Here is a 12730-nt window from a genome sequence, read left to right as displayed (position 1 = left end):
TATCAGCCCTCCTTTACCTTGGCTTTGTACCAGCTGGCATGTTGCTACTGGGTGAAATTCTAGATTATGTTTACTTTTGTTACATTAAAAACATGAACTGCATAAAGTAAGGAAAAAAAAGAAAAGAAAATACAACTATAGCCTTTTAGATACTTTTTTTTTTTTTTTTGGTTTCTATTTTTCCTACTTGTTGAAAGAAATATTTAAATCATGAATAAGAAAAGGAAAATTAATTTATCGATAAGAAAGAAATATTAAATTTTTTTCTAGTTGCTAATTAGATAAATTTTGCGTGATATCTCCAGATAAGTTGATCAGATCTAAGCATATTTCACTGTTAAAAATATAAAAAAAGGAAAAGAAAAAAGGAAGCATATTATTATTTGGTATCTCTCTTCACAAGTTTCAGGTTGATCTTTGTATCTATGATTTTTCCCATTCATGTTGTTTCTGCTATTTATAGTAGTGGCTGCTATTTGTTTGGTGGCTTTATTAATTTCTGTTTTGTTCTTTATTCTACAGCGGATGCAGAGCTGTATTGCAAAATTGGTGTGCCCTTTGTCATGGGCACTACTGGTGGGGATAGGCAGAAGTTGTATAAGACGGTTGAAGATGCAAAAGTGCTTATCGCTCTCCTACTTTTTATTATTCCAAGAATTTATTTCTTCTGATTTCGAGAAACAATACATCCTTATTTTGAATTATCACCTCTATGATGACGACGAAGACAACGTGAAATATCACATCAATGCAGGTTCAATCCAAGGAGGAGAAACGAATATATAATATGATTGATGTCTTGCATAAGGTAACATGTGATGATTTTTATTTTTTTATCTTCTACAAATATTTCCCAGTTGTTGGAAATTATGTGGGATGTTTGGAGCTTAGTTTTGGGAGAAGTACAGTGAGATCATACGGCTGATTTTTGGGATATCCCATAATTTAGAGGGGACCCATCAAATGCACGGTGTTGATGGTCGACATGCATCACGGTGGGGCCCAAACAGCTCGACCTCACAGGAGCTTATCGTGAGGTCGAGCGCATGGTACCTTTTCCCTATATATATATTTTGAAAGATAATATAAGACAGTACTTTTGCTCCCTCGTGCATGTGCAGACCTGTCCATCTATACCCAATTGCACATGCCAATGTTGGACAGTGGACCGCAAGCGCTTCGAGCACCGCATCATTATTTCGGACGTGGGTTTGTTGCAGCAGCGTCAGTGGAGCGATCTGAAGCCGTCGGATCTTTTATTCCTACGGTCGGAGATGATCCTGACAGACAGCGGGTGGTACTCGCTATCCTGCGCCAGGGCGTCGTGTTCCTCAGTCACGTCATCGAAGCACCGTCTGCAGCTACAGTCGCAGAGGCGGGAAGACGTGCGGCTGAGCGTGGCAGATGACATTGATGGAACCAGTGGCAGGAGCGTAATATATTCGAGATGCGTGTCCGAAATCACGGGCTTGAGCAGGGTCCGCCGCGAAGAGGAGAAGAAGCCCGTGAAGAGATGGTCGGGGTTGGAACCACGTCGTACGGCAACAGCTAGTGTGTCAGGAAAAAAGAACTGTTGGGGATTTTATTTTTTTTACTCGAATGCCCTTCGCTATTCGTGGGAATTACGATCGTGGGCCTGCGAAGCGTGATAGAAAGGTCTACCGACAGAAGCCCGGGTCGAGAGTGAGTGAAGCTTCAACTCAAACGGTTCGAATCACGTGACGGACCGGCACGAGCGTCTCGGAAATCGCAGTGCGTGCACTTTTGGCAGCGAGAGAGACGCGATTCATACTCGCGAGAGTTGAATCTGGATACCTTTCTTCCGACACGTTCATGCCTGATCGGAACCGTTCATCGCAGTCTTCAACTGGCCTTAACTTGTATGGGAGTAACCGACGGCTGGTAATAATTGGCAGGAAGTCCACATCATCCATCGTACGTGATCGACCAACCTGATTACTGGGTACTCCTAATTTCAAGCCAGGAAAACTGCCAAGTGGGCCCCACACGAACTGCATGGAGCCTACAATCAGAATGGAGACTTGAATAGTTACTCGCGCGAGTAGAGCAGAAAAACCCCTACTTTCGAGGTGAATTAGCGACTGCGAACTGATTACTTTAACCTCCAAACCGGGCGTATCGTAACATGCCGTGTCGGCATGGGGAGGCCTTCGTATCGGATCGGGTTCGAAGTAAAAGACAAAAAGAGCGTCTGTTGAGATTTATAAAGTTGAGATTTCTTTTATAAAAAACCGTGACACATGGGGTGTGTGTACATTGCATGGGGAGCTTTGGAGGCGATTTTCTATTTTTTTTTATTTTAATAATTTTTTTTTATGGGGGGGCCATGGAAGGGACGTAACATGTCGGGTGGTATCTTGTCAGACATGGAAGGGATGCACCAAAAATATCCCAGCCCAGAACCTGACAAAGGCGCTCCGAGGCTGCCAAAAATATCCCAGCTTCACTCGACCGGTCGAGGGCTGGTGCACGACCAGTCGTGGACTGGCTCGATTCGTTTTCCAGTGAGTTGTGGTTTTGAATTTCTGAGGTGCTCGACTAGTCGTGGGATGTGCTTGACTGGTTGAGGACTCTGCACGACCAGTCAAGCTTACGTAAATTTGAGTCCGAATCTTGTACAGACTGTGAAAATTTGAGGCAGTTTCGCAAGGGGTACGAAAGGGAGTTTCCTAAACTATAAATAGGGGTTCCTAGGACTTTCTAGGGCATACAAGAGGTATTGCAACAGGGTTTCTTAAAGCTTTCAAAGGGTTTGCCAAAGGATTTAGGGCTATCAGAGGTGAGAAAAAGAGAGAGAGAGAGAGAGAGAGAGAGAGAGAGAGGGAGCTTGTGGAAGGGAGTCAATGTCTCAGCGCTTCTACGTCCTCGTGTTCGGTGAGATCTTTCCATTTTCTTTTTTATTTTCTTATTGTTTATCCACTCCTACGTGAGTGAAGAAGGTTATAATATTCTACTTCATAGTGGATTGTTGATTTGGACGAGGTCCCGTGGTTTTTACCTCTTTAAAGGTTTTCCACGTAAAATTCTCTTGTGTGGTGTGGTTTATGCTTTGATTTATTTCATTGTTTTATTATCTCATAATTCTGATTTGATTTGGAAGGCTACATCCTAAAGTTTTGTGAAAGGCTCCCAACAATAAAAAACTATCCTTAAAAGGAAAGGCAAACTGCCTAAGAAATCTCTGAGAAATCCACCCCCGCCCCCCATGGATAGACCATCGCCAAGAAATCTCTGAGAATGGAAGATCCAAGCCATCCATATATTGTGATCTTCTATCTGCAGGATATTGACAGTTGCTGTATTTTTTTATTTTTTATTTTTCCTTAACCATGTATCTGCAGCCCAATTGATGGGTTACATTTTCCTATCTAGGAGATTCTGGGGGCATGCAAACCATGTTGGAAAAATCACAATATACAGGTTCAAGCATGGGCCCATATGTACAAACAGGACCCAAGGATATATCCTTGGCTAGAGGATCATATGATTCCTACATACATTATAAAGTCACTCTAGAACATAAGTCAATGCGTATAAATGGTGGTATAGGCCATTGATCTTGTGGCACTTTGTATGAATATGAATGTAAGATAATGACATAAATGTCAACAGCAAACAAGAATTAAGTTTACCCTAATAAACTATAAACGTAAACCAGTATCTAATTCATGTTGGTATAATTCATAGGAAAGAGGTATGCAAGGAAAACCATGGCATGTGAAAAATGTAACTGGTGCACATCTTTAAGGAAATATAATATGATCTTCTGAAACAGAGTTTTTCTTTTCTTTTCTTTTTTCTTTTTTTGGTTGAAGGTGAAACAGAATGGAGAAGCCCAAATGGGTGTACCGATGGATCAGATCTTGACTAGTGTCCTAGTGCTCCAATTTCTACATGTATGAGCATGCTTCTAGGTCCCAACCTTTGATGTAAAGAAACCGACAATGAAAGAGTAATGTCTAAATATCTTCTTAAACTAGAGGATTCTAATCATTAGATCAAAGGCATACGAATAAAGTGTTAGAGAAACAGAACAATGGCCCATAACAACGATAATAGACAGGATGGGTAGAATTGTCCAATCTCAAAAATAATCAAGCATGCTCATCCATGGTGGATGATATCTTATCAATAGTCCAGAACAGCTCCACTTGTACAATAATGATGCGTCGGGACACCATTCACTAATTAGGGATTTTCAATTTGGAGTTTCTCACCTTCGGACACAGTAAATAATAATCAACCATACAAAATCCCAATCTGGGATTGAGCTCCTCCAGAAATAAGGGATTACAAAATCAGAAATACCAATTAGAGATTGAAATTTCAAAAAGCCCCAGTTAGGGATTTGGAATTTGAAAACTGGCTGCCAGCAAAGGGTAACCCTAACTGACGTCTCTGCGTCTTTTTCTTGTAGTGAGGGGTTGTTCAAATGTTGTCCAAAAAATTGAATGGTTACAACAGATCATGGATTGTTTTGTCATTCTAAAAAAAATGATCATGAATTTCAGCGCAAATTAATGAAAGCCCTTAACATAAGTCAAACTCATGAATGTAGTTGCCGATTTTTTTTTAATTTCATTATTTCAAGTGATTCTATCAAATTAAGCCAAAAGGCTGATGGCTTTTCATAAAAATCCCTTTCGTTCTCTTTATTTATTTATTTATTTATTTATTTTATTTATTTTTATTTTTAATTTTCGGATATTTTTACCAGTTTTTTGTAATGAGAGAATGGGAAAAAAATCAGAAACTAATAGTGATTTTGTTTAAAAAAATAATTTTTTTGAATTTTATTTCTTACCATTGTTTTTATGATTCTTCTCAGTTTCATCTTAGGAGAAGGAGAAAGAGAATGTTCTCCTCTTATTTGTTTTTTTTGTTTTTTTGCTTTTTTTTTCTAAGGGAGAAGGATCCTTTTTCTTTTATTATTATTATTATTATTATTATTATTATTATTATTATTATTATTATTAAGGAAGAAGAAGAAGAAACCAACCTTAATTAACAGAAAATATTATTTAACCCGCCTAGTCAACCCACCGAGTCCCATGTCAAGCCAGACTCGGTAATCAAACTTAAAGCGAGTCTGATTGGCAACAATGCCTTACATCCAAGCACCATACCACAACAAAATATCAAATGAGTTCCAAAGGAAGAGATTCACACAAAGGTGTCATGTTTGCATGTTGGCTTGCGTGCGGATGAGCTGGGCTCCACACGCTTGAAACATAAGCGAGAGAGACGGGGAAAAATCAATGAGAGAAATAATACAGTGAACATCTGTCACCCAAGGACCATGATTTCAGGCATGTTTATTTCTCTTCCTGTGGAAAAATTGATATCATACAACACGAAATTTAAGCCACACCTTCATCAGATATTTAGTTGCCTGAGTAAACTTCTCTCAACATCTCATGTTAAATCCAGGTAGTCGTGCTTTTAGGCTTGCGCATGTGGGGCCATGCTTCCCTGATATTGGCCCTGAGCTTAGAAGACCCAACAGTTAAAATGATGGTGCCTGATGATCCACAGATTGGAAGATGGTAACCATCTTACTGCAAGATTGCTTTTAGCTGATTGTGGACTGTTGCTGTAGTATAGGAATGTACTATAGAGGCTATTTTTATACATGGTCCACCTAGCAATATGAGATAATCACATCAATGGTCTTGATTTCAGAAACATGGGTGCATGTGCACAAATTGAAGAACCCAAGTGCATGTCCTTGGGTCAAGGACACGATCGGACATTTACTAGCATTAGTTGTTCAAACCATAATGCTCTACAACGCCTAGTATGGCGTGGAGGAAAAATGTATTCCTGGATTGGGAAAATCATTCCTGGAGAACGCTAGAAATTTATAAATTGATAGTCTTTCAATCCTTCTCTCTGCGCCTCTCTCACACAACACTCGTATGCGTAGTGTCGTGCCCCTGCTTGGACGATAATACATTTAGGCAGGCTCTGTAGGGACTAGCCTAATTAATGTTTGGGATTTATCCACGCTGTCCATCCATTTTTCCAGATAATTTTAGGGTATGAAGACAAAATTGAGGCACATCCCAGGCTCAAGTGGATCCATGGTGGGGATTCAGATGGCCACTACTAGAAATTTCTGAGGAGCAGCAGAAGTTTTGGATGAAACTGATAGTTGTGTTTTCCCTTCTTCCTCCAGGTCTATATGACATTGCCAACAGGTTGGATGGAAAATAAACATCACGGTGGCCCCCTTAGGAAGGTTTCAATTGTGGGTGTCATTATCCCAGCTTCCTGTGGTATGGTCCACTTGAATTTTGGATCCGCTCCTTTATATATATATATATATATATATATATATATATATATATAGAATTATTCCCTAAATTTATCTGGAAAAATCAATGGACAGGATGGATAGAATACATGCATCAAGGTGGGCCCTACATCTCACTGCCTGGACAGATTATTGTTTGGCAGAGGCAGGATGCAATCCCCTTCCAACTCCAGCACAGTTTCCTTAACTGCTTCTTATGTTTAAAGCTGGGATCACATGATAAACAGCATAAATCACTAACGAGACCTTCTTCTTTTTTCTTTTTTTGTTTTTGTTTTTTTTTTTTTTACTAAAGAACAGAAAAGAAAAGAATTTCATATCACCCAAGCTTCTTCAGCATTTACATGCATGCATGTGAGTGAACAGTGTGTCTCTCTCACAACTCATGTTAATTCTTTGATAATTGCATTTGGCCTACCCCAACAGGTGGGCCGTCCTGATTTTTCGTACAGTAGCATTTCTGCTGCCTCCACCTCGTGAATTCTCTGCCAGGACACTTCCACTTCATATGAAAATCGTTGGATATGCTTTGGCTTAGTGTGATAAATGGCACTGTAAGGGCACAGGTAGCTTAAACGTCAAATCGTAGGTCCCACTTAAAAATGGACACCACTATCTTTTCCGGAAGTGGATTGGCTGGTGTACCACACATAATTGATCTGGCTGGTGTGTTTTGGACACGAAGTTTCGTGGTTCCCATTATAAGGTATATTTTATATTCAAACCGTCAGTCCATTAGGCAAGCTATAATAAGGATTGTGCCAAAAAATAAGACAGATCAAAAGATCAACTGGACCACACTGCCAAAAGCAGTGGGACATTGAACGCCTACCATTTAAACCCTCTCATGTCATGGAAGTTTTGGATTAATATGATATTTATTTTTCCTCTTCATGGAGGTCTGTGCAATCTTATGAACATATTAGATGGAAAATAAACATTATGTGAGACTACAAATGTTTTAACGATGAGAATCATTGTCCCACCTTTATTTGTGGTGTGGTTCACTTGAGCTTTGGATATGACTCATTTTTTATTTTATGCTCTAAAATAATCTCACCAAATAGATGATCAACGGTGTGGATATAATAAATACATCATTCTAGTACAGCTTGGAGCTCAAGTAGTGTCAGCACTCATGTTCGCACGACACATACCTACACCGGCTAACGCGGCAGCGTGTGATATACCAGCCAATCCGTTTCCTTCTTTCCCTAAATGGCTGAGTACGGACATTTAATGCTCTTTCAAAATGAGCAATATCAACTGTCAACAAACAGAAAAGCCCATTAACCAGAGGTTTGGATCAGTTAAACCATTAAAATTTGATTGGTCTATCTTGAGCTAAAGTAAAATAAATGTACAAAGTTATAATCGCCTGTGTTTCAACCATGGGGCGAGTTTCCATCTAACCCTAAGCTACGTAGGTCCAGCATACTCTATCTTATATCCACTGCATCGCCTGTCCATTGCACAATCCCATGCTAGGAAGTGATAGAAAAAATCAGCCAGGTCGAAGATTCAAGTGAACCATGAGACAAGCAACGAAGGAGATTGGACACTTTCTTAGGGCTGCGGAGGTTTTGATTAGGCTGATACTTGTGTTTACCTTTATTCCAGTGGAATCACCTTATGAATTGTTTGGAATGCATATAAACATTACGGATGGGCCATGGTATGGTTTCAACAATGGGAAGTTTCCACCACTGTTTCTGTGGTGGAACCGACTTAAGCTTTGGATCCCCTAAATGCATTGGTGACACTCACAAGTGGAGTATAGTACATACAACGCAGAGACTGGCGCCACTACTCTTGAATGACTCCCGATGACTCTAGATGTAACATCCAGAGAAAAGGCTGAGCAATTTCTGTCTTCTTGTAGACAGACATAACCCTGTAGCAGGGACGTTGATTGGGCACCACACATCATGTCGCTGTTTAGCTATGACACCTGCCTGCAGTAACAACGACTGATATCGATTATGATGTGCTGAGTACTTTCACCTTCAGTAGTTTTCTATTTTCACACAATGGTGAGATTATGGCCGTTCCCTATAGGCATAAGCTATCCCGGGCTCACCAGGATGTTGGTGTGACATCTGATCTGTCCATCAGTAAATGAGTTAAACTAAACTACGGCACGCCGAGGAAAACAATGGGAATTGAATGCCTGCTTCTAAAATCTTTGACCGGGAAAACTTTCTTCTCTTGCAGGATTTTTAAGTATTATGAAGAAAATATTAGTAATTAAAAAGTTTTAAAAATAGTTATTAAAGGCTAATGAATGGATTTAGATTTTTAAGTATAAAATTAAATAATGAATCTATTTAGATAATTTTTTCCCTTAATTTTGAAATAATTTGCTACTAAAATTGTAAAAAGTATGAACTTCCAATATTTGGAAAACCTCGCAACATTACCAACCACAATATATTTAAGTTGATTTTCTGTAACATATCAAAATCACGATTGAGTGATAGTTTAATATGAAGCATGCATATATAAGAGGCGAATGCCTTGGTTGCCCACCGGTCTCTCTCTCTCTCAATCAATGTTACCCATTATTCAACGGTCCAAACTGTCATTGCTTGTCCAGGAAATCCCCTGTAGGCATAAGCTACAAGGAGTTCACCGCAATGCTTTTTTATGACATCCAATCCATCCATGCATCAGTAATTGAGGTAGATCCAAAACACTAAGTGTGACACACTATGGGGAAACAATGGAGATTGAATGCCCACTATCGAAACTTTTGTGGGGCTATGAAAGTTTTGTATCAGGCTAATATTTGTGGTTTTAGTTCATCCCCGTGAGTATTATTTTATGATAGAGTAGACTTTACCGATGCAATATGGCTTTACATATAAATATATGGCTAACATCCTATCCCCATTGTTTCCTATAATGTGGCCCACCCAGGGTGTGGATAGTGCTGATTTTGGCTAGAGTGAGGGTAGAGCATGATGTACAGGGTGGATTTTATATATACAACATAGTGGGGCCCACATGCGAGGTTGATTTAGAGGGTCATATGCTGGAAAAAATGAATGGTTACAATAGAATATGGGTTTGTTGGTGCAAATAAATGAAAGCCGGCAAAATAGGGCAAACCCATGAAACCAGTAGTTGATTTCTAAATTTTATTATTTCAGGGGGTTATATCTAATTAGGCAAACGGCTTCATAAAAATCCCTTCTTCTTTTTCAAAGAAGATAGAGATTTTTATTTTTTTTTTTCCTTGTAATTTTCCTATGTTTTTATGATTATTTTTTTATTATTATTGAAAGAATATATTTTTTTTTCCTTCCATAATAGAGTAGAGATTTTTCTAATAGTTTTTATTTTTATTTTTCTATTTCTTTTTTTTATTATTTTATTTTATTTAAAATAAATAAATCCATCTCCTATTTTCCTAGATTGTTTTACGAAAACATGTTCGGGTATAAGAGATTATTTCTCAACTTTAGTAGTATTGGGTTGGTTCTCCATTCCCATAGGGACGAGGCCAATCTTTCTACCATCTTTAGTAAATATAAATACATTATCCCGACCTCTATGCGTAGTAATAGCATCAATATTATTTTGTCATGCTCAACCAAATAACAAATGATAAACTTTCATATCGACTGCGTCACAAAGTATTTGATCCCTATAATTTTTACCAATTGAAAATGAGACAGTGCATTGTTCAGTTACCTCTATTTTGTTGACCTCCTTAATCCATCCATTCCTGTATAGAGATTAATGTTTTTTTTGTTTTCAATTGCAACTTTTCCACAATTATTTTCGACACAAGATTCGTACTACTCCTGACATTGATGATTGCATTACAAACTTTTTACCTTACAGTGCATCTCGTTTGAAAGATGTTGTATCGTTGTAAATCTATTTCTACCTTTAGCATGTATAACGGCTTCCTCATGATCAAAGTGGCAGCCTGCGATTTACCATCATTTGATGGTGCTTTGCAGAAATCGGGATTATGTCGTACAGTGAACACGGGCAGTTGTTGAGGGTCAAATATTGCATATTAGACCCCAGTTAATATTTGATTTTATGAACATGATAATGTTTAACGTCCTATTTTAATCATGTTTTTGTTGTAAGGTGAATTTAAGAGCTGAAATTGAAAAAGCGTACTAAAAGCATTGATTTAACACTTAGAAATCATCAAGGCAAGAGACGGATCTTAGGAGACAGAGATCGACGAAATTACACATCAAAGATCTGAGAAAATTAAACAATTGAAGTCTAGGATGCCTGAAAGTTGTCCTGAGTGCAAGATCACAGGGTTCTCACCATCCGTTTGGCTCGAAACTTTATATCTAACCTAAGGACCCTAAATTAATTGTACATGTCAAATTTTAGTCATTTGATCTTTGTGGAAGTGGCCCAATGGACAGATCAACCCAAAAACACTGATCTGGGGCCCACCTAATATTTGGATATGCTTCAATTTTGGTCTCAACCCCTTAAATGAGGTGGCAAAATGGATGGCCGGAGTGGATTTCTCATAAACATCACAGCGGACCCCACATGTGAGGTGTGTGTACACAACACGTCCGCAAACGAGCCACATTAGACCCATCCTCAGTCAAAGATCGGTTTGACCCGATCTGTCTTCGACGCAAAGACAACGTGCGAACGCTATCTCACCAGGGAAGCATAGTGGGCCACCATCACAGTCCAATTGGACGATCGGGACCATCTATTCGCCCCTGGGTGGCCACGACCCTCACCGAGGTTTCCTTTCGGCCCCATGCACATGTACACACATGGATCGCCAGAAAACACAGGATGAACAGCGAGGTGATTTGATACAATGGACCACACCAAAACTTGACCAAAACCACTTCTTTCCAACTGAAATTTCACCAGAAATCCAATGAACGGGGTGGATTTCACCAAAACATCACTGTGGGGCCCACCGAGCATCTCATCATAAGTTCTTTTGCACCATACGCAAGTCCAGTTTTCCCGAACGTTGTGGGTGTTGTGGGCCACTATTTGTGTTCGGATCTTCGATCTGAACCATCTAAAAGATCGGGCAGGTGGTCTTTACCCCGGTCATGGAGACAAAAAGTGATTCTTGGACATCTTTTGTCCGAAACAAGAATCCAAATGCAGCTCTCTTGCATTTTTCTACAACTGGGCACATGAAACTCCATCGACCGACTCTAACCACCGTCTTTGTTGCCTATAAAAAGGAGAAGAGAAGAGAGGGAAAAAAACCATTCTTGGACGTGGGAGAGAAGGAGAGAAAGAGAGAGAGAGAGAGAGAGAGAGAGAGAGAGAGAGAGAGAGAGAGAGAGAAAGGAGGACATGTGGCCGGCCATTAGAGGAGTTTTCTTCTCCTTCTTTCTTCAGTTCCTTTCCTAACTTTGTTTACATCTTTCCATTGAGATTTAGATTGATCATGACTAGGTTAGGCTAAACCTCTTAGCTATGGCTAAGAGGTGAAGCTTGTAGCGTGATGGGTAGTTTTCTACGGCTTTGATTCATATTATGTTGAACTCTCTTTGATTATAGTTTGATTATATAGAATAGTCATAGTTTTTTAATAGTTTGTTGTGACTTAAATTACAATGGATCTACGATATCTTTAAGTATTTTCCATGCATGTAAAGAGGTTATGGTCATAGGAACCCTATCGTTCACCATCGTCTCCTAAGCATATTTGGATGATGGAACCCTTCCTAACGTTCATAACTCTCTCAAATTGGTTGTAGATTGGTTAAATTTTGTTGTTTGCTTTGTCTCATGGGCATAGTTTTGTGATGGAATCACTTCTAGTTCATCTACCTATCTTCCATTGAAAACTAGATCAGAGGAATTTCAGATTTGATTTTTAATGTTATATCCTCCAACTGGAAGAAGATGTGACTTTAAATCCAGTTGTGTTTATGAATCAAGCATATATACCCCTGATCTCTACAAGTGAATCCTTGGAAACCCTAGTTTCCCACCTTTGAATTTCATAAGTTTTAGTTTAATATTTCATCATTATTCTCTTATATTTTCCTGGTTTAGATTACATCTTCTTCTAGTTCTAGTTCTAGTTACTTTCAAGTTCAGTCCCTGTGGATTCGACGTCGGTCGTACCGAGATTATTATTACATCGCAACCCTATACTTGAAGTGGTGAACAAGTTTTTGGCACCGTTACCGGGGATTGACAGTTACATTTTTCTGAGATTAACTAGTTTTAAAATTAGGTTAAGATTAGGATTTTTCAAATTCTTAATTCTACGTTTAGGTTTTTCTATTTGATTTCTAGAAATTAACCTAACTTTCCTGTTTTATAGGACCCTGATATAGGCTTTCTAAATTGGTAATCTCTTTTTAATTTTTCTATTTTTCTATTTTTAGATTATGTTTTATTTTCTATTTTTAG

Source organism: Magnolia sinica, chromosome 12 (assembly GCF_029962835.1).
Source record: "Magnolia sinica isolate HGM2019 chromosome 12, MsV1, whole genome shotgun sequence".
NCBI lineage: Eukaryota > Viridiplantae > Streptophyta > Magnoliopsida > Magnoliales > Magnoliaceae > Magnolia > Magnolia sinica.
The sequence above is the reverse complement of the archived record's forward strand: the minus strand, read 5'-3'. Positions refer to the sequence as shown.